Below are 26,483 nucleotides of genomic sequence, written 5' to 3'. Positions count from 1 at the left end.
GGTCAAGCGTCCAACTTCAGTCAGGTCGTGATCTCGTGGTCTGTGAGTTCGAGCCCCGCGTCGGGCTCTGCGCTGACAGCTCGGAGCCTGGAGCCAGTTTCAGATTCTGTGTCTCCCTCTCTCTCTGCCCCTCCCCCACTCACACTCTGTGTGTCTCTCTCTCAAAATAAATAAACGTTAAAAAATAATAAAGTCTAGATGATTACAGAAAACAAAGTACTAGGAGGTGGCGGGATACTAGAGTCACTCAGGATAACCCTTTGCTCACATCTCCAGAAAACTCCATGCCCCTTCCTTATGCACAAGCCTTCATGTGACCGAAGCACAAATTTCTCTACCACTTCCAGTGGCCCCGAAGAAACAGATCTCTCCCCTTAAAAAGCCCCTGCCGGCGTCCACTGGGAGGTGTAACTCTCTGATTCGATCCTCAGCAGGAATGACTGGCATTGTCAGTCCCGCTGGCCCGCGGTCACGGGCCTCTCCCCCAGACCACTACCCCTCAGTGGTCTTGAAAGTGCTTTGTTTGCTCCGAGATGAGCTCCCACCATGCACAGGAAGCCACTGCTCCAGAACCTTCATGCAAATTATTCACAGTAGTAAATAGGCTTCATACCAAGTGCGTTGTTTGCCTTTCCCGGGTAGAAAGCACATTCTTGCCACACTTCGGTGGCCCTGGGCCCACGAGGCACACTTCTTCACGGTGCCCTCTAACTGCGTGGGGAGCGCCGAAGTGGTAATTACCTTAGAAAGTGCTCTTTTCCGTGTATTTGGCTGCAGAAAAATAACACTCTGCCTCTCTTTCCATGCGTCTCACGGAATTATGTAAATAGACCCAAAGCAAACCAGTTTAAATGATTATAAAATGGATTTCTAAGTGATATCTGTTACTAGACGAGAATACTAAAAAACCTTGCTCTTTCTCAGCCACCAAGATGAAAGAATAAAACATTTAGTAAGAGAGGGGCGCCTGGGTGGCCTCAGTTGGTCAAGCCTCCGGCTTCAGCTCAGGTCATGATCTCACAGAAAAGGAGTAGTAGTAGTAAGAGTCTTCTCTGGTGGATCGTGCCTCGTGAGTAAGGAACTCCTGGGGCTTTGCCCAGGTGGAAGGGACAAATGTCTTGCCCAAGTATAGAGGAGGGATCACTTCCCAGGGCTCTGGCTGCATTTTGAAAAACAACCGAGGGAAGAAAATAGATACAGAGGATGTAAAAGGGACTCGCCGAACGCAAGAGGGGTCCCCAAACTTTGGCACCTATAAAATCACAATGGAAGGCCGTGGAAACGGATTCCGGATTCAGCAAGTCTGACCGGAGCCCAGAAATTTTCAAGTTCCCAAGTGACGTTGCTGCTGTTAGTGGATAAGGCCACACTTTGAGTAACACTGGCTTAGAGGAAACAGGGACACATGTCAGCCCAGCGTTGGCAAGCCCCTCACTTGCTCTGCTGCTCTCCCCAGCTACTGGGCTATGAGCTACACATGGGGCTCTGCCTCTCCTGACGCAGGCTCTCCAACTGGCATATCTCACCTCGTCAAACAGTGGTTATTCCCACAGGCGGGCGTCTGGCCAATCCCGATCCACAGGGATTCTTTCCTTCCTTCCAAGATCTTAGGTACCAAGGGCCGTGCAATTCTGAAGCCACGCACGTCTGTCTTTATGGCTAATTGCGGAGAGACTGCCTCAAATGGAACCAATACAGAGAAAAAGAAAGGAGACAGAAAAGGAGAGAGAAAAACCTGACAATACTGTCTAAATCCCTGGATCTTTAACTCGCAGACCCAAAGGAATTGGCCAGGGAGTCCAGAAATCTGCCCCCACCCCGCCTTTTTCAACAGACGCCAGTTTGAGCTGGTGATTCTCTCGCTCCGAACGGCAAGATTCCTGGTTACTATACGTTCCTCCCAACGGCTGCGGAGGCATCATCAACTTCACAACCCTGCTGAGGACCCCGGCAGTGAGGAAAAAGAGGCCAGGTACGCGGACTCAGGCGCCTGACCGAGTCCAGCCTCGCCCAGCTCAGTTAGTGCTACACACCAAGTTGCCGCCCCCCTGCTTCTCGAAGCCATGTGAGCTGCCGAATGGCTCTCCTTAAAAGGGCACCCCTATTTGCCTCGCTGGGGATGCCATTTTCTCCCGGGGTCACTCCTCCGCCACAGCGCCTCCATCCTTCAGGTGGTGGGGGGTGAGAGGCCAGGGTGCCGCCGTCACGTGCTCTGGGGACTATGGCAGGACGCAACCTCAAGCTCATCTATTCAGGTAGGTCTGACTCAGCCAGTTCTGCAGAAACCAATGGTTTCTACCAGACTCACCCCAGGAGGCGTGCGCTGAGTTACCTGGGAATTACCTCTCTGCCAGAACATCCTCCCAGGTAAGACACTCCTAATTTTACCTGTACACGCCAACCCTGTATCCAATTCCCAATATCAAAGTGGGGGTATCCTTAGGTTTCTGTTCTCTCACGTCAGTGTTGGGGAAAAGCTCCGTGAGCTGCCTGCTATTACTTACATTGACTAAGCTACCTCCTCAGCTGTCACTTTTTCTTTTTAAGTTTATTTATTTATTTCTGAAACAGAGACAGAGAGAGAGAGAGAGAGAGAGACAGAGCACACTTGGGTGCACAAGTTGGGGAGGGGCAGAGAGAGGGAGACAGAATCAGAAGCAGGTTCCAGATTCCAAGCTGTCAGCACAGAGCCTGACGTGGGGCTCGAACCCACAAACCGTGAGATCGTGACCTGAGTCAAAGTCAGACGCTCAACTGACTGAGCCACCCAGGCGTCCCTGGACTGTTACTCTTGAAATAGCAACTCCTTCCTCTCTGCCCCTCCTACTTGTATTCCTTTCATGGAATTTCTTCTGATCTTTACCATAAAATATTAGCCCGTGAACAGCATCATTGCCTCTCCCTCTCAAACTCCTTTCATCCTGTTCTGGCCTCCCTGCCATAGTCAAGTTCTTAACCAGTTTTCCAGAACAGATCAACGTCATCACACCCTTTTGGAGCCTTATTCCTGAATCGAGAGGATAATCTTCACCCTGTATATCAATTTTCTTAGCTTTTAAGATTGTTCCTGGCCAATGTGTGGTGGTTAAACGTGTGGGCTCTGAAAGCAGGCTTTCAGGGTTCAGTACCCACCTTTACCCCTGACTCGTTACTTAATTTCTCTGGGTTTCCATTTCTTCATCGGTAGATAATTCTAGTGACCACTCGGTGGGTTTGTTGTGAGCACTAAGTAACAGTGGGAGTAAGCATTCAATACAACTCCAGGCACCTAAGAAGCAGTCCACAAATATTAGTTCCTATTATTGTTCAGGGATACGAGGGAAATCTCACTTCCCTTATCAATGAGGCAGAAAGAAATGCTTAATTATCACACTTCACGCTGTGTTGGAATCTTTGATCTGCCACTACAGTGTTGAGGTTACTTTCCATCCTTTCTTTTTTACTCAGCCTGACACATTGTAGGGGCTCGAGAAATGTGTTCGGAGCACCTGTGGTTAAGCGACGGACTCTCGATTTCGGCTCAGGCCACGATCTCACGGTTTGTGAGTTCAAGCCCCACATCAGACTCCACACTGACAGGGAAGAGCCTGCTTGAGATTCTCTCTGTCCCTCTCCTACTCTCTCGCTCCTTCTCCCTCTGCACCTCCTCCCCTCCCCATTCTCTCTCAAAATAAGTAAAAAGAATGTGTTAGGGGCACCTGGGTGGCTCAGTCGGTTAAGCGTCTCACTTTGGTTCAGGTCATGATCTCACAGTTCACGAGTTCAGACCCCGCGTCGGGCTCCGTGCTGACAGCTCAGAGCCCGGAGCCTTCTTCAGATTCTGTGTCTCCCTCTCTCTCTGCCCCTCCCCTACTCGTGCTCCATCTGTCTATCTGTCTCTCTCTCAAAAATAAATAAACATTAATAAAATAAAAAATAAATCAAAGGAATGTGTTCAACGGATAAACTATTCTGTACCTGGCTCATCTTCTTGGCTGTATGACCTTGGGCAAGTCCTCAAAACCCCACCGAGTAGATGCCACTTTCCGATTTTTCAAGATGAAGGAAACCCAAGATCAGAGAGCTTAAGCGACTTGTTCAAATACGAAGAGTCCACCGGCTTCTTCTCCTTTGACTCATGAATCCTTCCTGTAAGTGAATATACTACTGTAAGCCCGTAGGGAGTTTTTAATCATTTCAGCATTGACAAATAAGTGACTTCTTTCTTTAAAACATATTCTATTGTAGAACCGTCTCATTGAACAGTATGGAACAAGGATCGTGCTACATCCTTCATCATATTAAGACAAGTTTTGACTTGTCCCCACTTAACATGTGGTGGAAAGCTGGTGGATTTACCTTAAATTATTTATGAAACAGAGAACAAAAAACATGAGTCGGTTCAGGACAGAGTTTTACTATATGTTGCGAGGCATAAAAAAAAAAAAAAAAAAGACAAAACAACCTCCCTTTATGAGTTGATGTTTAGAATGCCAAATTCTGTGCTGATTTTTTTTAAACATATAATTGTTGTTCTAAATGACAAGATGTAAGAAAAGGTTTCCGGCTGATATTTGCAAGCACACCTCTCTGCAAATAACACATTGCAGGTGTGGAGAGTCGTTACTCCCAATAAATGCAAAGCAAAATTGTCTATAATTGTTGCTATACGTTCTGTTTTTTACTTTAGTTTTGAAGCGCTCCCTGTAAGACTTTTATCGGATGAATGCCACTCTCAAATCTGGGGAAGGTCAGCCTCGGGTGAATTTGCTGATTTATTATCGGATTCTTGTTCCTCATGAATTGCTGCGTTTCAGTATCCCCGCTCTGTATGTATGCCTATTTTCAAATAATGGTCCATTACAGGTGTACATTAGATAATCTATGATGGGGGGGGGGGGGGGTGTTGCAAAGAGCCAATGTGTCCCAACAGCTTACCCTGGCTGGTTTGGACAAAGGGTCATCAGATTCCCCGGTCTCCAGTCGGGTCTTCCCCAACCTTGCCAGAAGATACTGCAACTTTGCACGGGCCCCAAGGTCTTCAAGCGCGAGAGCTGGCCTTGCCGGACAAACTCTTGCCAACGGCTGGACGTCATTAGTCTGTTCATTCCCCCCACACTGATGCGTCTGCCTTCCAAAAACAGGAAAGGGCAAGGGAATGGATCCGTCCCCCAGAGCGTAAGCTCACATGGCGAGTCTAGAACCATCTGGCCCCGTACACTTCTCCACAGGTTGAGGAGAGCACAGGGGGACCCCAACTTCTCCTGCTGTTTCCTTCCACTGACAAAGACTCTGTCCTTACCTACGCCGTAGGACAGTGAGATGGTCTCGAATCCCGGTACCCGTGGTGACAGCTGGTGATGCTGAAAGGGCCCCCCACCCCCACCCCGCCAGCGTGATGACAAAGCATAAAAACAACTTAAAAGTGTAGAATAGCCCTAATGAGGGGCAGACAAAAAACAGTGGGCAGGAAGTGGTTCATCAGGAGAATTCAGGCCCTTGCCCCCAATGACGTCTGTAGGTAAAGCTGATTATCTGCAATGACTCAGGGGCAAAGCGTGGCTGAAAAGAGCAGGAACTAAAGCCTGTTGAGAGCCCGTGACTGAGCTGTGTTGAAAGGGGAAGATAAATATGTTCTGAGAGCCACACAAGAAGGGGAAAAGGCCTGCAGAGGACACAAGCCACACAGGGGCGTTCTGTGGGGGTCTCTCTTACCTCTAGCTGCCTGGGTCCCGGAAGGGAAGCGAGTCACTTTCTGATAACTCACAATCGATTGATGTCCGTCAAGATTTTTAAAAACTATTTTGTAATTTTTTTTTTTTTTTGAGAGAGAGAGAGAGAGAGAGAGAGAGAGAGAGAATGCATGTGAGCAGGGGAAGGGCAGAGAGAGAGGGAGACACAGAATCCGAAGCAGGCTCCAGGCGCTGAGCTGCCAGTACAGAGCCCGACGTGGGGCTCGAACCCACAAACCGTGAGATCATGACCTGAGCCGGAGTCTGACGCTTAACTGACTGAGCCACCCAGGCACCCCTAGGTCTGTCAAGGTTCATCCCAGGGTCTCATATTTAGGCTTTTGACTTTCTCTCCAAATAAGGTTAATATACACAGTCTGAGACATAAGTAGATATGGTGCAATGATATTTTTTACCTTGAAGTTAAAATTTTACCTTTAAAATTAAAACTGTTTACCTTAGAATTTAAAACATTCCCTGTGCTGGATTTCTTCCTCATGCTGCTTGGGACTCCCTCTCCCCTCTTCCCCCTCACCACCACTGCAAGAGGCTAAGCTGTACACACCTCACTACAGACTCCCAAGCCTATGGCCAGGACCAGGGAGAGCTGAACAAGACAGTGAAGGTGCAAATTTTAGGGAGACCCTCGGTCCCAGGCCCCGATCCTATGCTTGCACGGCCCCGAGAGTGAGGCCTTCCTTCGTGTGGATCTCCGGATACCTCGCTTGCCTGGCCCTAGTCCCAGCCCTGCCGGTGCACTCAGCTTTCCAAGCTGAGTTCTGCCCGTGGGGATTCCTGGCAGGAAGTCAGAGAGAGGAAGGACAGGGAGGCCCGGTCATTCATCCCCTGGATCCCCCCCTTCGAGGTCACCTTGGCACAGCTGTTGCCCCTGACAACAGGGTGCAGATGAGGTGGCTTGCTCTACACAGCTCTGTCTCCTTCCATGTGTCCCTTGGAGCCTAGAGGTGGTGACAACTGGCTGCCACCAGCCCAAATTACTGCACTGTCTATTGTGGTTCTCCTACATCAGCAAATCTGCAAAGAATCCCTTCGTAAATAAGCCTGCCTTGAATAACGCTATTCTGTCACCTTCCTGTGGAGCCCCTGTCGAACACAGGGGCCTCATTAAGGCTCTGACTCTGGTAGCACTCTGAATTAATATTTTAGGAGTCCTGTAATTACCTTGTGAATAACCCAACGACACCGCATTGTACCTTTTTACGTTAAAAGCATTACTTATGTAGGTGGGAACATTCCTTTTAAATGCCAAATTTTTGCATGGCTGTTTTGGCCTTGGAAAACGAAGGCTGGCCTGGATTTGCCTTATCCTCATGAGACCGTGATGTCCCCCAAACTTGATTCAGCGGCAGTGAGGTACCATGACCAGGAAAACAGGCTTTGCAGTTCGACAGACTTAGATGCAAAACCCCGGCTCGTCTTCCTTGGCTGTGTGACCTTCGGCAGGTCACTTACCCTGGCGGCCGCAGAGGCTCCCGGTGGTCCTTCCAAATTTGGACTCTGGCTCTGAAAACACTTCCCGTCTCAGTGTGTGCGCCCAACACCTATTCCGTGCCACGGCCCCAACCGGGACAGCACCCCACTAGTCGGCATACGGGTATCTTGCACACCAAGCCTGGTCTCTTTAAAGGGAAGCTCTCGGTGCCTGGGAAAATCATGTGCCATCAGCTTCCACATTCGTCAGCTCGCACCTTTCCTTGCCAGCACGTAGCAAATTGTGTACATCTGGGGGAAGCAAAGCTGGAGACCCACTCCGTAGGGGCAGGATGTCTGAAACAACAAAACGTGAGTTATTTTTGAACTGTTTCCTTTTCGGGCCCTCCTACTCACCGTAATATCTGGCTGAGGTGTGAATGGCTGACTCCAGCAGGTATCGGGAACAGATGGAAGCGCCTAATTATGTCTCTTACATGGGAGGAGAGATAAAGCTGTTAATCGCTAATTGTACACCTCTCCCGTTTCCCCACCGCAGGGCCGTGGGGCAGAGGCCACCTCCCAAACCGAACACAAACATGGCCTGGGCCCGTGGCTGAAAAAAGAAGTGTTTAAAGCTGTCGCGGCACGTCTCCGAGGCTGCCGGCTCGCTTCCGGGGCTGGCGAGGAAGGGGGTCCAGGAGTGAGGAGGCAGGCGGTCTTGGCGGTCTCCGGCTCCCCGTGCCCTGAGCCAGCGAGGACCCCGCCACTGAAGGCTCGGCCAACGAAAGCTCAGCATGGAGGGTAGCAAAGCGATGCTTCCCCACCAGGAAGTGACATCCGGTAATTGCATCCAGCGTGCTTTGGGGTGAACTGGTGACACCGGAGAATGCATGTGATCACACCGAGCTCTGCAGGCACCAGCTTGCATGCACCTACCTCCTCAGTGGACACGGGTAGTGCTGCCATCTAGAATCTTCCTCCATCTTCCAAGCCGTCAGCCGGTGGCGGGGGGGGGGGGGGTGTCAGAGGCCCCCCATCTTGCAGGGAGGCACGCCGGCGCAATTCTTGTTACGTGCGAGGCAGCGACGTGGCCGGGTCGTACCTTCCAGGGTGACGAGACACCCCGTTCCCGCAGGCACAGTGATTGGCTCACGGGTGGTCATGTGACACGAGCCTGGCCAATCAGAAGGCTGGGCCTGAAATTCCTGAGAAAGAGGCGTTCTCTGGAATGGTTATCCTACCAGGGATTGTAAACCGCTGGGGGCCCCGCCTCGCGTTCATCCCGAGTGTAGCAGAAGCTGCGGACGCCGCGCCCACCTGAGTTCGGCTACGGAGGTGCCAGGCTGTTCCCAGCTCAGCCACCTGCTTCTCTTGTTCTCTGCCTGAAGGCTTCCGCTGGCGCCCAGGACCCTCCTCTCAAGCTTGAAGTGAGAGAGAGCTGATACACTCAGACAACCTTCGCCAACAGGAAACGGAAAGCAGCGGCTTAACGCTAGGGTGCCCCTGCTCTCTGATGGGATGCTCTCTGATGGGATGGTCCTGAGCGCGCCCTACGCGGTCTCTAAGAACATCCCAGGGTGACTCGCCCACAGTGGCCACCGGCTCACCAGTGCCTCGTGGATCGCCGTTTCTCCCACCTCAGTCCCACCTCCCCCGCTTCCTCCCTTGTGCTTCTCTTGCCGGCAGGAGAGTCTGCGCTGTGTGTAGGGAGGTCTCGGTTATTGGATTCCCCAAAAAAAGGTTTGCGGAGGGATCTGTGTTCCCGTAAAGACAGCCGGAAGGAAAGCAGCTAGCATACGGCAGTTTGTTAAGGACACTAGGCTCTCAGGACGGGAGGGTGGGCAGGCCCAGAGGTGGAAACTGCTCTGTGGCTGCAGGGGTCTTCGGTCATGGCCATGGTGACATGGTGGTCTCTAATAGAGGCTGCTTCCAATCATTTGGGGGACTCCTCCCCCTGGTCAGGGGGGGGAGTTTTTGACCCTTTAAGGTTTGTACCAGAACCGACATGGTAGCCTTCCTCCATTGGGGGGCCGGGCGGCGAGGGTAAAACCACAATGCAGATGCATCATAGTCTAGGGGTTACCGCAGGGCAGAGGTGAAGAGAAGAGAGCATGTTCTGCACTGTAGCTCTTGGTCTGTCAATCCCGCGGTGCTGGAAGCCATCAGGCCAGGATGTTGAGAGCCACAAAGTCAGGATGCTGTGCCCCCAAGCTTCTAATGTGTAACCTACTTATCACCGCCCTTGCCTCCGGCTCACCTCTGACTAACTGCCTACTCTGTCACTTCCTGGGGTCACCTCCTGTGTTAGTTTGGTGCCCCCGAGAAGCAGGTGCCCAGATGAGATTAGACATGCAAGGAGTTTATTGGGAGAAGTATTCGTAAAGGCAAACAGGGGAGGAGCTGGCGAAGGCGGGTCTCGTCCTGCAAAGGGGAGAGAAGGGGAGAAGGATGGAGGGGGTAACCAGGCAGGCAGCCACGGGCAGCGGTGCAGTTCCAAGACAAGTTTGGCCAGGCCAAGGAGGGGCTCTCCAGCCAAAGCCATCTGTCAGGGGAGTCCCGCATCTACCACACGCATGGGCCGGTTTCAGTGGCCTGACTGTGCTCAGGCATTCGCTGGGAGGGGCCCGTGGGAAGCGTGGCTTTCACGTGCACATGATGGTGGATCAGGAAGTGTGTCCTGATGCAACTGTACTTCCTGCAGCATCGGATCTGAGTGGTGCATTTGCATGGTCACTACATCTCCCAAATAAACTACCTGCACCAGAGTCTGATTTTTTTTTTTTAATTTATTTTTGAGAGAGAGAGAAACAGAGCACGAGTGGGGGAGGGGCAGAGAGAGAAGGAGACACAGAATCCGAAGCGGGCTCCAGGCTCCGAGCTGTCAGCACAGAGCCCGATGACGGGCTTGAACCCACCAACTATGAGATCATGACCTGAGCAGAAGTTGGAGGCTTCACTGACGGAGCCACCCAGGCGCCCCCAGAGTCTGCTGTTAGTGGTGGGAGTGGTGGTAGGTTAACTCAAACTATGATGATAAGAAGGCCTGAGAAGGAACCATATATAGAAGAAAATAAAGCACCTGGATCATTTGGACACCTGGATCCAGCCATTCCTGATGTGAGATAATCCATCGAATGTTGCCGTTACATAAGTCATTACGTTGCCTTTGTTTGTTGTTTTGATCTTTGTACTTGATGTTTCAGCCGATTGGTGTTGGGTTTCTGTCAATTGCAATCAAAAGGATATTGTCTATATAGAAAAGACTCTTAAATTCTGAGAACAAACTGAGGGTTGATGGGGGGGTGGGGGAGAGGAGAAAGTGGATGATGGGCATGGAGGAGGGCACCTGTCGGGATGGGCACTGGGTATTGTATGAAAGCCAATTTGACAATAACTTATATCTAATATAAAACAATAATAAAAAAAAGGATACTGCCTAATACAGATAGCTAGATATCAGTTTTGGCTAGTATTGCTCTGAAATTCATTTTGTTTCCCTTGGATTTAGTAAGCCAGCCACGTGAAGATTGTCTTCCCTAAGCCTTCTCTATGGCAATCCTTGGCCCTCTCCCTTCTCTCCGCTCAGAACGTTATGGCACAGGGGACCCTAGAACCCGCCATCTGATGCTTAGTTTAGTTCCTTTTCTTGTACTGGGCCTGTCCGGGGCTCTGTGCTGTGTGGGGACAGGAAATGCTGGTTGAATTGAATGAAAGTATTTAAATGTGACTCCCCATAAATTGTTACTGACCCTGGACAAATGGACCTACTGGCAGAGCTGCTAATTAATCCAACAATAATTCTGAGGCAATCAGGCTTCATTAACGTGGGTTCTGGCCTCATTTTCAGAAGTGCTTTGGATTGACAACTGTGGCCTGGCAGCTAGAGCAGGTATGTCTAGCCAATGAATCGTGATGCCTTCTGTCACCTCCACTCCCTGGGAATTTAGACAGATCAATCGATCCCTCTTTCGAACCAGCCATCTCTACTGGCAAAGGAAATAGTCTGCGCCAGGGTTTCTGACTCCTTCAGCAGCTTCCTCACCCAGCCGGCTTCTTCTGCAATTTCATGGATAAAGGGAGGCCCTAAGGCCTGAGCGTTTCAGTTCCTTACCACCAACTGCGAAATCCGACGGCAAAGAGTTCTGTGCAAAAGACAGCCAGATGCCTTTGGACACAAAAATTAATCACTTACAGTTCAAAATAAGCGATCTTTATTTTTCAAAGATACAGATGAATTTGAATAAAGAGCATACAGGCATTTTTTTGGTACCGTTCTTGCAATTTTTGATAAGATTAAAATAAATAAAATGTTTTGAATACTGGAGAAAGTAAGGTGCTTTAAATTTGTCATTTGGATAAGGTACAAATTTGGGGAACCATTGCTCTGTCTCGTAGAAAGCCCTTATCTGAGCATATGAATAGCACGAATAGCATTTTTCCTTGATTCCTGTTACTGACAGAGATTTTCTCCCATTTTTTAAAACACTTATTAGATGGGGTGCTGGGTGGCTCAGTTCAGTTGAGCGTCAGACTTCAGCTCAGCTCATAATCTTGTGGTTCGTGGATTCGAGCTCTGTGTCGGGCTCCGTGCTGACAGCTCGGAGCCTGCTTTGGGTTCTGTGACGCACTCCCTCTCTTTCTACCCCTTCCCTACTTGTACTCTCTCTCTCTCTCTCTCAAAATAAATAAACATTAAAAAAAATTTTTTTAACATCTATTTGGCCATTTCAATTACTTGAGCTATCTTGAACTGCGATCTCCCAATGAACAGTTTAGAAAGTGGAGTCTACCGATTAGTAAGATTTAGTTTCTTATCTAGACTAGAATCTGGGATCCATTCTTACCTCTAGGTGTATGGTTCCCGTGAAGATTTTCACTCCAAGAACTTCTTGACCTACTTTTGGCTTCTTGCCACAGCTGAACAGAATGGCTTCCCTCTCTCCATTTTGAAGGATGCACCACCAAATGGGCCACTTGTTAAAAAATAAACATTTCCGCCCAGTGGGACTGATTCAGAGCCTGTGAATGACCACGCGTTTCCCGGCGGTCCGAGCAAAAACACTCTGCCGACCTCCAACCTCCCCCAGTACTCAGGAACAATGTATCTTCCAAGATGCGCTTCTCGTCCCTTCTCCCAAAGTGATTTTGCAGAAGTGACAGTAATTTTAGAATGTCAAAATGCATGACCTGGGCAGAAAATGACAAAGACAGATATAGCTAGCGAACACGGTCTTCCCACGAGAAGAGCTCGTCACCTTAGGTGGCAAAGAGAGGAAGGGTCGCCTTGCCTTCCCTTCATAATTTGTTGAAATATGTATTAAGAACCTGCACTGTGACAAAAATTGTGCCAGGCACATGGGATACAAAGATAATAACATTCATCTCCATCTCCGTCTTTGATAAACACAGTCTGCCAGGTCAGAATCTCCCACAAATCGGTGACAGGTGTGCAGAAAGTTTAATCCCATCAGCCACTGGGGCAGCCAGGAGGGTCTCGGGGTGGGTATGTCCCTCCGTGTGGTCAAAGCACATGGCAGGCTCCTCCATTGCTCCCAATGTGCCCTTGAAATCACACCATCGTTCATGTGTACCATCACATGGCAGAGATCAGGAAGCACTAGAAAAGTCCGACAACTCGAGAAATAATGACAACTTTCGCCAGTGCTTACCGTGTGTTTGTTTCTGTTCTAAGTGCTTCACACACAGGGCCTCATCATCTCCTCACGACAAACTTCATACGTTAGGTAACAGCATTTTCATTGTTCAGATAAGGAAGCTATGGCAAAGGGTAAGGCACTTACTCAAGCTCACTCCAGACAGTAAAGGACAACCCAGGTTCAAAGCCAGGCTTTCCGGTTCTAGATGCGTTCTTCATCACGACGCCGTGCTGCCTCTCGAAGACGTAACCACGAGTACGTTATGGTAAATCCTGTAACTTTCATATGCAGGAAACACTGTGGGTATCCAGAGGAGGGGGTAACCCTGTCTTCCTGGGAGAACCGAAGCCCTCACCTAAATACCGGCTGATAGGAGATAGTCCTGAACAACATTTCCCGGACTTCAAAACAATATTTGGGGAAACAAAGAATTAAAAGTCTTGTCTTCAATTAGAGATCACTGTGATGTGATGGTAACCAAGAATCAGAGTGAGTGAGGTGGAAATAACAGCAGGACCACAAGGCCAGAACGTCAACAGGATAAAGGCTCTCGGGTCCTGGGAGTCAACCTGTGCGCTTGGTTCAGTCCTCAGCTGGTGACGGTGGGCTGCTGGCTTTTCACGAGGAGTGTAGTCTGCATTTGATCCGGGGGATTCTGGGACGTGGGCTGGTTGATTTTGTGCTGGCCTGTTCTCAAGAACTTGTTGGAAATTTTGGCCAGGATTTGGCAAATGGGAAGGATAAGGAATAACTTGCCCCAATTTCTTATTGAATTTATCCATTCTTCACTGTCATTTACAGTAATTTCCTAATTTGAACAGGTTACGCAACGGCAAAACCCCGCAACAGCCCTCACAATCCACAGGGCGAGGCCCCAGCTCTATTCTTCAGTCTGATGTGAAGGACCCCGTGTGAGCCCTGGTTATCTGGCCAGCTCGATTTATCATCATCTCCTCCGGTCTTCAGCCACGCCACATTCCCATTCTTCTCCAACATCACAGGCTACATTCTTACAAGTTTCTATAACAATTTGTATGTTATTTCTTCTGCTTGGAATATCTTTCTTCTGCAAATACAGCTGAATAAAACCTATCAACTATTCATACATTCATACAGAGCTCTAAAGAAAAGTTTTTCAGGATCCCCTTACTCAACGTCTTGAATAAGTTTCTATTAGATTTTCTCTATGCTTCCTTGCACAGTATCTATCTATCTATCTATCTATCTATCTATCTCTATACCTATCTATCTGTAAGTCTGCATCAATGTCTTTATTTCTATCTATCTTTCTATCTGGGTAGATAGATCTAGACAGATATAGGGAGAGATCTACACAGGTATCTATAGGATAGATGGATAGATAGATAGATAATTGATAGATAGGTAGATAGATAATGATTGATAGATAATTGATAGGTAGATAGGTGATAGATGATAGATAGATAGATAATTTTTAGAACATCATATTTGCAGATTGTGAGTTCTTCCTGGAAAAAACTTCCCACACGTCACCATCTCTTAGCACAGAGGTTGATCTGGAGAGAGCATCGATCAATGTCGGTTGAATTAACATTCTATGAAAGCACAAACACAACAGGAAGAAAAAATATACATTACTCTCAGATAAAAAAAAAGGGGGCTTAAGACCTGAGCATTGGGGGTGGGTGGCAGGTGGGCATAAAAACATAAACTAAAATGGAAGAATTCCCTCAAAGCACAAACAGCTGCCCAGTGGAAAGAGGCTGCGAGGGCAGAGAGAGGAAGGCTGGTTTTACTTACCTGAATGCAAGCCTTGGGCAGGAGGAAAACGGCTTGGGGTGCTGGGGAGAAGGCACAATTCTAGGAAGAAAGGAAAAGAAATCTGGCTTTGAAACAAGGGATCCAGAGCAAAAGAAGAGTTAAAATATTTATAACAAGAAAAGCACATGGTACATTATACGTTAACCAACAGGCCTCGCAGCCTTTGAGCAAATCTCTGGAGAGCAATTTTTGAAGTTCTCTGTGCAAAGGCAGAGTGTACACATCTCCGGGTTGATGCGCAATCTCTCTCCCCAACAAAACTGAAAGCTCGCCTCGAACATGGTACATATTTGTCCTTGCCGTATGCAGCAAGGCCTTTTGCTGCGGAGCTAAAGAAAAAAAAAAAAAAAAGAATGGAAAAGAAAGAGAAATCCTATTTAACCAACTCACAGAGGTTATCTCCTGATAATTGAGCTTGGAAAGAGGCAAGATGCCTCCTCTTTGCCAAGGTCACGGATGACTCTTGGCTAGATATCGGGCAAGGGGGCGGGGGGAGGTTTGGGGGGTTGTGCAATGCAGGAGAAGTGGCTTTCCTCAATCATGGCTGTTTCAGAACCATTTTAAAGAGAATGCCTTCCTTGTGGAATGCTTAATAATCTTCGGAGCCAAGGGGATGACAGCTAAGATTACAAACTCAAAAAAGAAGCCAAGAAAAACCAGCCTGCCCCGGCCCTCGTGTTTCTGTAGCCATTAATCGCAGAGACACCACCTGGGGAAGGCTGGTGCTTGACAGAACAAAAAGAGAAAACCAGGCCCTCGAGTCACTTATTGGAGGGAATGGATGCATGTCAATGAGGCAGATCTGGAGTAAAATTGCAGAAGATCCAGCCCAATGATCTGGTACCTTCCACACAATACTGTGCCCATCCCCCCTCCGTACATGGGTTAACGTGAAAAGAAGGGAAATAATATTCTTTCAATGTTTACAAAAGTCTCAGGGACTTCTATATATTTTGTTTCCTTTCATTCTTACAAGAACCCTGTCGGGCAGGCATGATTATCGTCAGCGTCTAGTTGAGAAAAATAAGTCTTAGAAAGATTTCCTTCTCAATGCCACGCAAGTAGGACGGAGGGGGCCTGGATGGAAACGCAGACTTCTTCGTTCAAGAAATACTTCTTATTTATCTATATTACACCGTCTAGATCCTGGGTTCGATAATAAGGATTCAAAATCAGAAAGATGCCATTTGAAAGACTCAGGGAACTAAATAGTCTGGAAGAGACACAGACACATAAAGAATTACGGGGCAATGGAATATATTGAGTTAAAATTGAGGTCAGCACGAAGTCCGGGAAACGAGCCTACTTTCCGACAGTGAGGTACCCAAATGGCCTCCTAAGATGCCTCCGCCCCACCGTTACGTTCTAACCTAAGTCTTGGGTCTTTCAGTCGAGTATGTACAGAAGCAAACGAGTGTGCCGAGTATTTGTTGAGCACTTACTATGGACAGATCCAGACGGGAGGGTGGAATCAAAAAGAGAGACGACCAGACAGTTGGATCCCATCCTATGTCAGCACGGGCCTGGGATTCACTGCAGAAGAGAGAGAAGGGACAACACCTCCACGTGCATAACATCTTAGAACGACCACGCACACTGGTACCAGCCACCCGATCAGAAGTAGGGACGCTCAGCAAGAGGAGTATGTCCACTCTTTAAAGGTGGCAGAGCACAGGGCAAATGCCAGGACTGGGAGTAGACTTGCCATCTCCCAAAGTACCCCCAAAATGGAAGCTGGGAGAGGTTCTGTTGTTTGGGAGGGGACAAGTTCAGGAGCCCTAACACGCTGGGGGAGGTGAAATTTAACAAATGGGGGCAGGAGGCCAAGTTTCAGCAGTGCTAACAGGGAATCACATGGAGTTTCCTCGATGAATTCTGGGGTCCACACCAGCTCCCCGTGCCTTCCTGTTTTCCTGCCTCAGAGCTGCAAACCCCTTCCTCCTGAGGAACAATGAGCTCAGACGTGGCCCTTGCTACCAGTGAAGACAGCCCCCACAGGACTCTCTCATTCAAAGGACCTTCCCGAGAACTAAATGGAAAACGAACAGCATGAAACTGAGCACCCCCCTCACCAGGGCTTTCTTCAACTCCAGCTGAGGCTTGCCCCAGCTACTCTGCCCTCCTTGTCTCGTTTAACTCCTGTCCTTCGTCCCACCAAACGTGTCTCCCCGACTTATGCCCGAGTACTGTGAACCTGGGATGAAGTAGCTTGTTTCCCGGTGCTATCACGTGCTGGCTGCGTGGCCACAGAAACGGATTCAACCTCTTGGAACCCGCGCGTCCTCATCCGTAGAAGGGAATTGTTTCAACGTAGCCTTTTCTCTATCCTCGATAAAATACTCCAAAACATGGTGGCTTAAAGCAACCGCCATTTCTTAATTCATGGGTATGAGCTGGCAGTTGGGGTTATGCTCATCTGGGCAATTCTTCTGGTCTTAGAGGAGCTCATTCATCCATCCAGGGTCAGCTGCCAGCTGTTTGGGATTGGCAGGCAGTCAGCGAGGACAGCCAGGGGCAGCCGAGCTATGAATATCTCATCATCTGGCAGGCTGGCCTGGGCCGGTTCACACGATAACCCAGGTTTCCAAGAGGAGCAAAAAGACAGGTCCTGGTGGATGAGGACTTTTCCAGTCCCTGCGTGCATCCAGCCTGTTAGTATCCCATTGCTGGAAGCAGTCACGTGACTGAACCCAGAGTCTGTGGGAGAGGGCGCCACCCTATGGCAGGGCCAATAGACAAAGGCCAATTTTGCACGCACCCCCAACCGCCAGGAAATACGTGATAACGTTTGGAGACGTTTATAGTTATCGCAACGGGCGGGAGGGTAGTGCTACCGGCATCTAGCGGGTAGAGACCAGAGACGCTGCTAAGCATCCTACAATGCACAGGGCAGCCCCCACAGTGAAGAATTATCTGCCCCAACACGTCAATGGTGCCGGAGTTAAGAAATTCTGCTCTAGTGAGTATTGTAGGTGCAATTCAGTATGATGGTTGGTACATGGTAGGTTAGATTCCTAAACGACACTGCTTGACTCCACTCGTGTCACTTTTCATCCCCATGGGCCAGTCCCTCACCTCTGAAACAGAGCTAACAATGGCTCCCACCTCATAGGATCGCTGTGAAGGTGAAAAAAAAAAAAGTCACTACATATAAAATATTTAGGAAAGTGCTTGGCATTTAGCAAAAGCGCTATAAATGAGCCATTGATGTATTAAGAAGCCACGTGCATTGTAACCGCGCTCTCCAGCCCGTCTCTGAAAACCTTCCCAGCCCCGCTCATACTTCGCGCCGCCCATGATGATCAACCACTGTGACGCCAGAGAGCTTGGGTTCCTCGGCCTGAATCCTGACTGCCAGTTTGGTGGCTTAGGTGACCGGATGCTAGGTGATTAAGGAGAGACGCGGTACATTAATCGTTTCATATTTAGAAGAACCTTATGAACCCGGTACCACTATTTCTCGGGCGAAGCTTTAGAGGGTTCATGCACTTGCCCAAAGTCCCAGCCGGGAAGCAGAGAGTCACAATTCGCACCAGGCCCTGAAGCCTGTGCCTGACACGTCTTAAGGAGCTACCACCTCTCAGCACCATCGCTAATGGATTCGGCGCGTCAACCCCTGCCCTTCCATCTATGAAAAGTGAATTCGCAGGCGGGCGTGAAATGCCATGCTACCACTTAGGGGTGGGGGGAATCTGAGAACAGAGCGCAATCCCTCTGAGCCATCATATATAAAAAGACCCTCAACTTCGCTGATCGTCGACATCCAACAATATCTAAAGACCCTGTAACATGGAGGAGGTCCAGCACCTAAATTTCGGGGAGTGAAGATCTCCTTAGAATGCCTTAGAAAAATCCATACGTGAAGCTGGACGTAGTGACTGTGAATAATGTACAAAGGGTCGCTTGGGCATCCTTGAAATTCCTCCCTTTCTAGTCTGACCTTGCCCAGTTATGGGGGTTTACGGAGCAGGGTTGATGGCCAGGTATGTATCTGCAAACTGCCAGGCGGACATCCACGAACCATTCGGCTGTGTCTGGGTCACAGCGCTGCGAACGTGAGAGGAGAGAAAAGGTCATTTAATAGGGCTATTGCCCTCTCAGCTTCGCTGGTTCAATACGTTTCTCAGCATTCTCAAGAAACTAATATTCCCCTGCTTGCTCTCTGCGCTGAACTCTTTGGGCAGCTATGACCTCTTAACTGTTTCTTGGTGGCTGCAGGTGAACCTCACTTCTTCCTACCGTCTTCCCTGGGAGCCTTTCACTTCTCTTTGATTCTCCAGAACTGTGCTGATGTAGAGGAAGCCCTGCTCTCAAAGTAAGAATTCCTGGGTGTAGATGAGCCCTAACGGGGCAACTCTGGAAAATTACTAAAATCCTCTGCGCAATGGTTTCCTCATTCGGAAAACGGGAAGCTCATAATATCAATGTCAAGAGCCAATTTGAGAATAAAATTGGTTTAGGTCGTATTAAAGCGCATTATAATGTATATAATATATAACGTGCTGTTGTCATTCCTTACCTAGGTATCGCTTTGGGGGTCCTTTGTTAAGCCTCTCTGAGGTACTGCGAACAGATAAAGAACGTACATGCATTATCCCATCTCACAAACGACCCTGGGACACAGGACCCATTATTGGCCCCATTTTAGGGCAAAGGAGACTGAGGCTCGCAGAGGTTGAGTAGTCTCCCAAAGCCAGTAAATGGCAGAGCCAGTGCGTGAACATGCGTGTACCTCAGTGTCCAACACCACATTCTTACACCACGATATGGTCTCCCCCAAATAGAAAAGAGGGTGAAAAAAGACAAGGAGGGAACCAAAGTTATTAGCATTGAGATGACGGTGCCTTCTATCGGGTTTTAGAAAAATGATATATGGTAAGCAAGACAGCGACTGTGTAGAGTCTATCAAATTGAAAAGTATTTATAATCTTCACAACAACTCTATGAGGTAAATATTTTATCTCCTTTGGACAGCTGGGAAATCGAGGCTCAGGGGTTTATGAAATACACCTCCAAATAGCAGCACTAGTAAATAAAGGAATCGAGCCTTGAACCCAAGTCTTCTGGGACCAATTCCCGCCATCTTTTCCACTGCTCCGGTATGAATTTGAAGCTTGCCAGCTGTGTGACCTTGGACAAGCTACTTAGCCTCTCTGGGGCTCAATTACCTCCTATTTGAAAGAAAGGCATTTTTTAAAAAAGTTTATTTTTTTACTTTGAAAGAGAGAGAAAGAGAGAGAGCATGAGTGGGGGAGGGACAGAGAGAGAGGGGGAGACAGAGAGAATCTGTCAGCTCAGAACCCAACGTGGGACTCGATCTTAGGAATCGTGAGATCATGACCTGAGCCGAAACCAAGAGTCGCTTAACCAGCTGAGCCACCCAGGCGCCCCAGGAAGGCGTATTTTAAGGAGGATGTCCAGGAAGATAAAGTAAAATGAAGCATGGAAAGTTCCCAAACACAGCAAGCACTCAACAATTGACAGTTGGGATTATTATACCGTGTCATCCCAGTGTGTTAATACCTCGTTTTCGTAACATGATCCTAACGAAAAAATTCAGCTTTTTCCCCTTCCTGTGTAGGCAAAACCCCAGTTCGTTCTTCCCTACTATGACTCTCTTCCTTGAGTGTCTCCTTTACCACTAACACAGAACACTTCACTTCTGACACTCCTGGTCGTAAATGATATAGATGAACACCCAGGTGGAAGAGATACGTAGGTCAAGGTCTGGGTCCCGAGGGCAGGAGCTTCTGTCTCTGTGGAGTTGGGGTGCATCTTCCTCCTGGTGTGGATGTGTTCCCAACCTGGATGCTCCCCCAAACCCAACATTATTGGGATTTTATGAAGGCTTCCTCATGTAGGCATAATCAATTATTAGCTAATATCTAGCCCCTCTCTCCTCTCTGGAGGATGGGGGTGGGACTGAAAAAATTCCAAGCTTCTAATCATGGCTTAGTCTTTCTGGTGACCAGAGCCATCCAGGGACCATCCAGGAGCCCACCCAGAGTCACTTCATTAGAACAAAAGATGTCCCTAGTGCTCTTATCACTTGGGAATTTACAAGGGTTTTAGGAGTCCTGTGCTAGGAACTGGGGGCAGGGACCAATATATATATGGTTTTTTTTCTATTATCTCATAGCAATTAACGTCTTACACATTGTGTTTAATTTTTTTCCTAAAGTCTGATTTTTAAAATTTTTAATAGTTACCACCTTCATATGGTTCAAATTTCAAAGGAGTAAAAATGTTCTTTTTCTAGTTTTATTGAGATGTAATTGACATATAACATTGTGTAAGCTTAAGGTATATAGTGTAATGAGTTAATATGTATGTATTGTGAATTTTGATTGCTGCAATACGGTTAGTGAACACTTCCATCACCTAACAAAGTTACATTCTGTGTATGTGTGCGTGGTGAGAACTTTCAAGATCTACTCCCCTACCTGCTTTCAAGTATACAATACAGTATTGTTAGCTATAGTCACCATGCTAGCTATTACATCCCCATAACTTATACATTTCGTAACTGGAAGTTTGTGCCCTTCGACCACTGTGGAGGAAAATTTTTTTTCCCTTTACCCTTCAAGTTTCTTCTAGAATTAAATGTAAAACATTTTTTAAAAAGTGGGGGGCACGTGGGTCGCTCAGTCAGTTAAGCCTCCAACTCTTGATTCAGGTTCAGGTCATGATCTTATGGTTCATGAGATTGAGTCCCAAGTAGGGCTCTGCACTGACAGCACAGAGCTTGCTTGGGGTCCTCTCTCTCCCTCTCTCTCTGCCCCTTCATTGCTCTCTCTCTCTCTCTCTCTCACTTTCTGTCAAAGTAAACAAATAAATATTTTTTAAAGAATCAAATTTACATGAGACAGAATAACAGAAGAAGAAAAAAAAAACTTTTAATTGTATATGCACGGATGCCCAATAATGAAATTGAGATCCAAAGAAATGACCAAGGCAGGCAGTGTTTAAACTTTTTAGACAAAGAGGCAGCACATCTGTGAGGCATTGACAGGACAGAGAAAACTTATGCTTGGGAGCTTCAATCAGTCAGGAATGCTAAATAGAATTGGGGCTAGGGTAGAAAATTGGTAAAAGTAACAAGGTTTGTTTATACAGCCTTCTTGGCTCTGAATTCCCTATCTCCCACGAAAAGGAAATATCTTTACCTCCTGGTACGGGGAGCGGCGGGGGGCGTTGGAGGGGAGGTATTTTTCCAATGGGAGGTTTGTATCCTGCTTTCTGGAGACAGAGGGGAGTCACAATGCTTTTCTTGCACCGGCTGGTCCTTAAGTAACTTCAGTTCAAAATAAACAACTTGCCAAAGTGGCGCATTTTGGGGTGTCCCTGCTCTTGGCCCCCATACGACTTACATCCTTTTCTCCCACATACCCCTGCCCCTGGCGACCACCAATCTGTTCTGTTTCTACGAACTGGGGTTTTTAGGTTCCACATATAAGTGAGGTCATGCAGTTTTATCATTGTCTGTCTGATTTGTTTCACTTAGTATAATGCCTCGTCAAATATTACTTGACCATATATTCGTGGGTTTATATATAGGCTCTTGATTCTGTTCCACTGGTCTATGTGCCTGTTTTTATGCCAGTACCATACTGTTTTGATTACTATAGCTTTTAATATAGTTTTAAATCAGGAAGTGTGATGCCTCCAGCTTTGTTCTTCTTTTTCAGGATTGCTCTGGCTATTCAGGTTCTTTGGTGGTTCCATACTGATTTTAGGATTTTTTTTTCCTATTTCTATAAAATACGTCATTGGAATATTCATAGGGTTTGCATAAAATCTATAGATGACTTTGGGTAGTATGGATACTTGGATGACATTAATTTTCTTCAATCCATGAATAAGAGATGTCTTTCAATTTTTTTCATCAATGTCTTATAATTTTCAGTGTAAAGATTTTTCACTTCCTTGGTTAAATTTATTCCTAAGCATTTTATTGTTTTTGATGCTATTGTAAGTGAGATTATTTTCTTTATTTCTTTTTCAAATAATTCGCTTTTAGAATATAGAAAAAAAACCTGATTTCTGTATGTTGATTTTGTATCCCGCAACTTTACTGACTTTGTTTATCAGTTCTAAGAGATTTTTGGTGGAGTGTTTAGGATTTTCTATATATAACATCATGTCTTCTGCAAACAGACAATTTTACTTCTTCCTTTCTGATTTGGATATCTTTTATTTCTTTTTCTTGCCTAATTTTCTGGCCAGGACTTCCAGTACTATGTTAAGCAGGAGTAGTGAGAGTGGGCACTTTTATTTTGTTCCTGATCTTAGAGGAAAAGCTTTCACTTTCACCATCGAGTATGATGTGAGCTGTGGGCTTGTCATATAGGGCCTTTATTAGAATGAGGTATGTTCCTTCTACACCCAGTTAGTTAGGTGGGGCTTTTTAATGTATAAAACGAATGGCTATTGAATTTTGTCAAATGCTTTTTCTGTATCTATTGAGATGATTTTTATCCTTCATTTAATTGTGATGTATCACATTTATCAATTTCCCTATGTTGAATCATCCTTTCATCTCAGGGATGAATTCCACTTGATCATGGTGGATAATCTTTTCAATGTGCTGTTGAATTTAGTTTAATAGTATTTTGTTGAAAGTGTTTACAACTATATTCATCAGGGATGTTGGCCTATAGGCTGTTTGTTTGTTTGTTTGTTTGTTTTTATTTGAAACATTCTTACCTAACTTTGGTAACAGGGTAATTTTGGTCTATCAAGTGAATTTAGAAGTGTTCCCTCCTCTTCTATTTTTTAAAAAGAATTTGAGAAAGATTTTTATTAATTCTTTGTTAAATGATTGGTAGAATTTACCAGTGAAACCATCTGGCTCCTGGGCTTTTCTTTAGTGGGGGTTTTTGATTACTCATTCAACCTCCTTATATAATATTGGTCTGTTCAGACTTTTTTTTTATTTCTTCCTGATCCAGTCTTGGTATGTTGTATATCTATTTCTTCTAGATTCACCAGTTGGTTGGCCTACAATTGTTTATAGTAGCCTCACGATCCTTTGTATGTCTGTGGCATCAGTTGGAATGTCTTCATTTTCATTTATAATTTTATGTATTGGCTTCTCTCTCTTTTTTTCTTGGTTAGTCTAGATAAGCATTTATCAATTTTGTCTCTTTTCAAAAAACCAACTTTTCGTTTTGTTAATCGTTTCTATTGTTTTCCTATTCTCTAGGTTCATTTACTTCTGTTCCAATCTTTATTAGCTTCTCCCTTCGACTAACTTTGGGCTTAGGGGGTTGTTCTTCTATTTCCTTGAAACGTAAAGTTGCTGGGGTCGGCAATCATTCCCGGTAGGGTGCGGTATCAGACTGGGCTCTCCCACCAGATGGTGCCACTGGCTGGACTCTGTGTTCAGACAGGGCTGAAGACAGAGCTTTGCTGTCAGATGAGATTACAGGCTATGCTCTGCAATCGGGCAGGCTGATAGGCTGGGCTCCACTGCAGGGCAGGACTATAGGCTGGATTCCAAGGCTGCCCAAGGTCACTCTTAAAGCTCCCTGGTTAGACAGGGCCAAAGCCTATTCTTAACAGTTGGGCAGGGCTTCTGGCTCGGATTTCTCCCCAAGTGTGGTTGAACCAGGGGCTCCATGGCCTTTGGCAAGGCCTCCTGGATGGCAGCACTGGAGGCTATACTCGGCAATTGGCGGAGGCTGCAAACTCACTTCCCTATCTGGGTGAGGCTCTAGAATGGGCCTTGTGGCCAGTATGGCTTATTGAGGACTCATGTCAGGCACAACTACCAACTGAGTTCCCCCACCGGAAGGGGTCACCGGCTAGACTGCAAATGAGCAAAACCACTGGCTGGGATCTCTGCTTGGGTTCCACTGCAAACGGAAATGCATTCCACTAAAATCTGAACACTGGTTGCTATAAGTCCCATCTCCCTTCTCTGTTTCTATCTGGTTCCGAGTAGTCAAGCCCTGCCAGTGATCCCCATGAAGTGAGACCCAAGTGGGCCTCCTGGGAAGTGTTCCACGATGCTGGGGAAGCTGCACCTCCACCTTGGGCTCTTGGTTTTCCCACTGGAAAAACCATAGGCTCAGAGGGGCCCTTTTGGTGTGGTGCTGTGCAGGCCTGGGCGAAGGGTGATGTGGTCAGAGTGTAAACACCCTTCTCACCCTTCAAGTGTGGTCCTTCTCCCTCCCTGTGTTCTAGGGGGGTGCTTCAGCCTCACCTCCAGATTCTAGGGCTTTCGCAGTGGTGATGTCTGTTGTCTTATCTATGGATAGTTGCTAGTTGGTCTTCTTGTGGGGAAGGCCGAAGTCGGAAACCTCCTGTGTCACCATCTTGGTTATGTGACTTACACATTGTGTTTAAAGATGTCATTTCAGTAAGCCTATGACACAAGCAGGGGTTACGGTCCCTTGTTTCCGATGATGACATCGAGATGATGGAGAATAATCACACTTCCTCAAATCACATAAGTAGGAAGTAAAGGATTCACTTACCACTCTTTTGATGTCAGATGAAGGATCATTTCCATGGCACGGTGCCAGACGTTGAACACAATACACATTACCTCTTCGTTCACTTATTTATTCAGTACCTGTGGAGTTATCCCTCAGGTTTGAGAGTGAAAGTTGGGCTCAACTTTCTTCTCACTTAGGGGTCACCTTCTTAGCCAGAAAATGGAGTTTCTTACTGGTGATTGAAGACGCCTCCCCAAGAGGCAAGAAAACCACTGATTAATTTAACAGACATTTATTGAGCACCTACTATAATGCCGAGAGATAATACTAAGTGTGGGAGAAACAGCAAACATGGCCCTTGTGCTCTTGGAAAGCATCCAAGTGCAATGAAGTGTCGCACCTGCCTCCACACAAGTGCTAGGAAGGAAAATGAGTCACCAAACTCCACCTAGAGGGGATGGGAAAACATCCAATGCAAATGATGTCTGAGCTGACATGTGAGTGATAAGTCGGTGTCAACCAGGTAGTAGTTGTTCGAGCAAAAGAGAGTATATGCAAGGGAGAGGTGTGGCACAGAGGAAGGGTAGAAAGAATCACTGGAAAGCCAGAGTACCGAAACAGGGAATGCAGAAAGTTGGCCTAGAAAGGGAAGTAGGGGAGAATACCGCATACTGTATAAGCTGTGCCAAGTTCTAACTTTATCTGAAATCCTTGAGGAATCATTCAGAAATTCTAAGAAAGAGGCAACCAAATCAGGATAGTGGTTGGCTTATTGGTATTATAGGAATATCACCATGGTTGGCCAGAGGACGGATGCACTGGGGTATGGAAAAGACTAGAAAGAGTAAGACAAATTAGTGTTATTTGCAACAATTGAGGCCAGAGCTGACAGTGGCCTGGAGGTGGTGGTGAGGAAGGAAAAAAAAAAAAAAAAAAAAGGATGGATTCCTGAGATATTTAGGGAAAAACAAGAATAATGACCCGTGAGTTACGCTGGTCACATTTTCATCTCTGCTGCTGCCCCAATATTTGCACGGGGCAAATGAACAGAGTTCAGTCCTTCGCAGACCCGACTTGGAATTTGGAGAGCCACCAGAAGATGGGTGTCGAGGTCGGCTCCGAGGATCCTTCAAAAAGATGAGCTGTGACTGTCGAGCCGCTTTCCCACCAACCTACTGACAAGCATCCTAGCAAAGGGGCTGGTGGAAAAAGTGTGTAACAGACGCAAGGTCTCTATACACGGATGACAATTGACACATCGGCACCGTTGTAGCAACAGGGCCAGCGGTGGTCCACAGCAAACACCTCGAGCCTGGAATTGGCTAAATTGGACTCCTGACAGCTTCAGACGCAGAGGCAAAGCCCGCATCTCAAACAGAAGAGGGAGAATTGTCTAAATGCTTCGATTCTTGTAATTGAAGCAATCGCACATCATTTTG

General features: G+C 47.1%; 4 long non-coding RNA genes across 7 annotated transcripts in view; 1 reads left to right on the top strand and 3 right to left on the bottom strand.

The window, feature by feature from the left end:
* Window positions 1–4,400, bottom strand: part of LOC109256539 (uncharacterized) — a 42,693-nt gene extending 38,293 nt beyond the window's left edge. The window contains exon 1 of one of the 2 annotated variants that reach the window (XR_002075700.2): window positions 3,958–4,400. This is a non-coding gene — a long non-coding RNA (uncharacterized LOC109256539). Of the gene's footprint in view, window positions 1–1,526; window positions 1,676–3,957 lie in introns of those variants that run through there. The other variant, XR_008419318.1, reaches the window with a different exon arrangement.
* Window positions 2,207–4,632, top strand: LOC109256541 (uncharacterized). Its single transcript, XR_002075703.2, has 2 exons — window positions 2,207–2,367; window positions 4,228–4,632. It is a non-coding gene; the product is annotated as an uncharacterized LOC109256541 (long non-coding RNA).
* A 1,190-nt stretch (window positions 4,633–5,822) lies between these two features.
* Window positions 5,823–8,165, bottom strand: LOC128774856 (uncharacterized). The gene is made up of 2 exons (XR_008419319.1): window positions 8,082–8,165; window positions 5,823–7,499 (listed from the first exon to the last, which is right to left on the bottom strand). It is a non-coding gene; the product is annotated as an uncharacterized LOC128774856 (long non-coding RNA).
* A 1,788-nt stretch (window positions 8,166–9,953) lies between these two features.
* LOC109256530 (uncharacterized) overlaps window positions 9,954–26,483 on the bottom strand; it is a 128,832-nt gene continuing 112,302 nt past the window's right edge. For 2 of the 3 annotated variants that reach the window (XR_002075694.2, XR_002075695.2), the window contains 3 exons: window positions 14,582–14,641; window positions 12,947–13,038; window positions 9,954–10,366 (listed from right to left, as the gene is read on the bottom strand). This is a non-coding gene — a long non-coding RNA (uncharacterized LOC109256530). Of the gene's footprint in view, window positions 10,367–11,989; window positions 12,333–12,946; window positions 13,039–14,581; window positions 14,642–26,483 lie in introns of all 3 variants that reach the window. The other variant, XR_008419316.1, reaches the window with a different exon arrangement.

Source organism: Panthera pardus, unplaced genomic scaffold (assembly GCF_024362965.1).
Source record: "Panthera pardus isolate Hobbes unplaced genomic scaffold, ASM2436296v1 HiC_scaffold_5, whole genome shotgun sequence".
Classification (NCBI taxonomy): domain Eukaryota; kingdom Metazoa; phylum Chordata; class Mammalia; order Carnivora; family Felidae; genus Panthera; species Panthera pardus.
The sequence above is the reverse complement of the archived record's forward strand: the minus strand, read 5'-3'. Positions and strand labels throughout refer to the sequence as shown.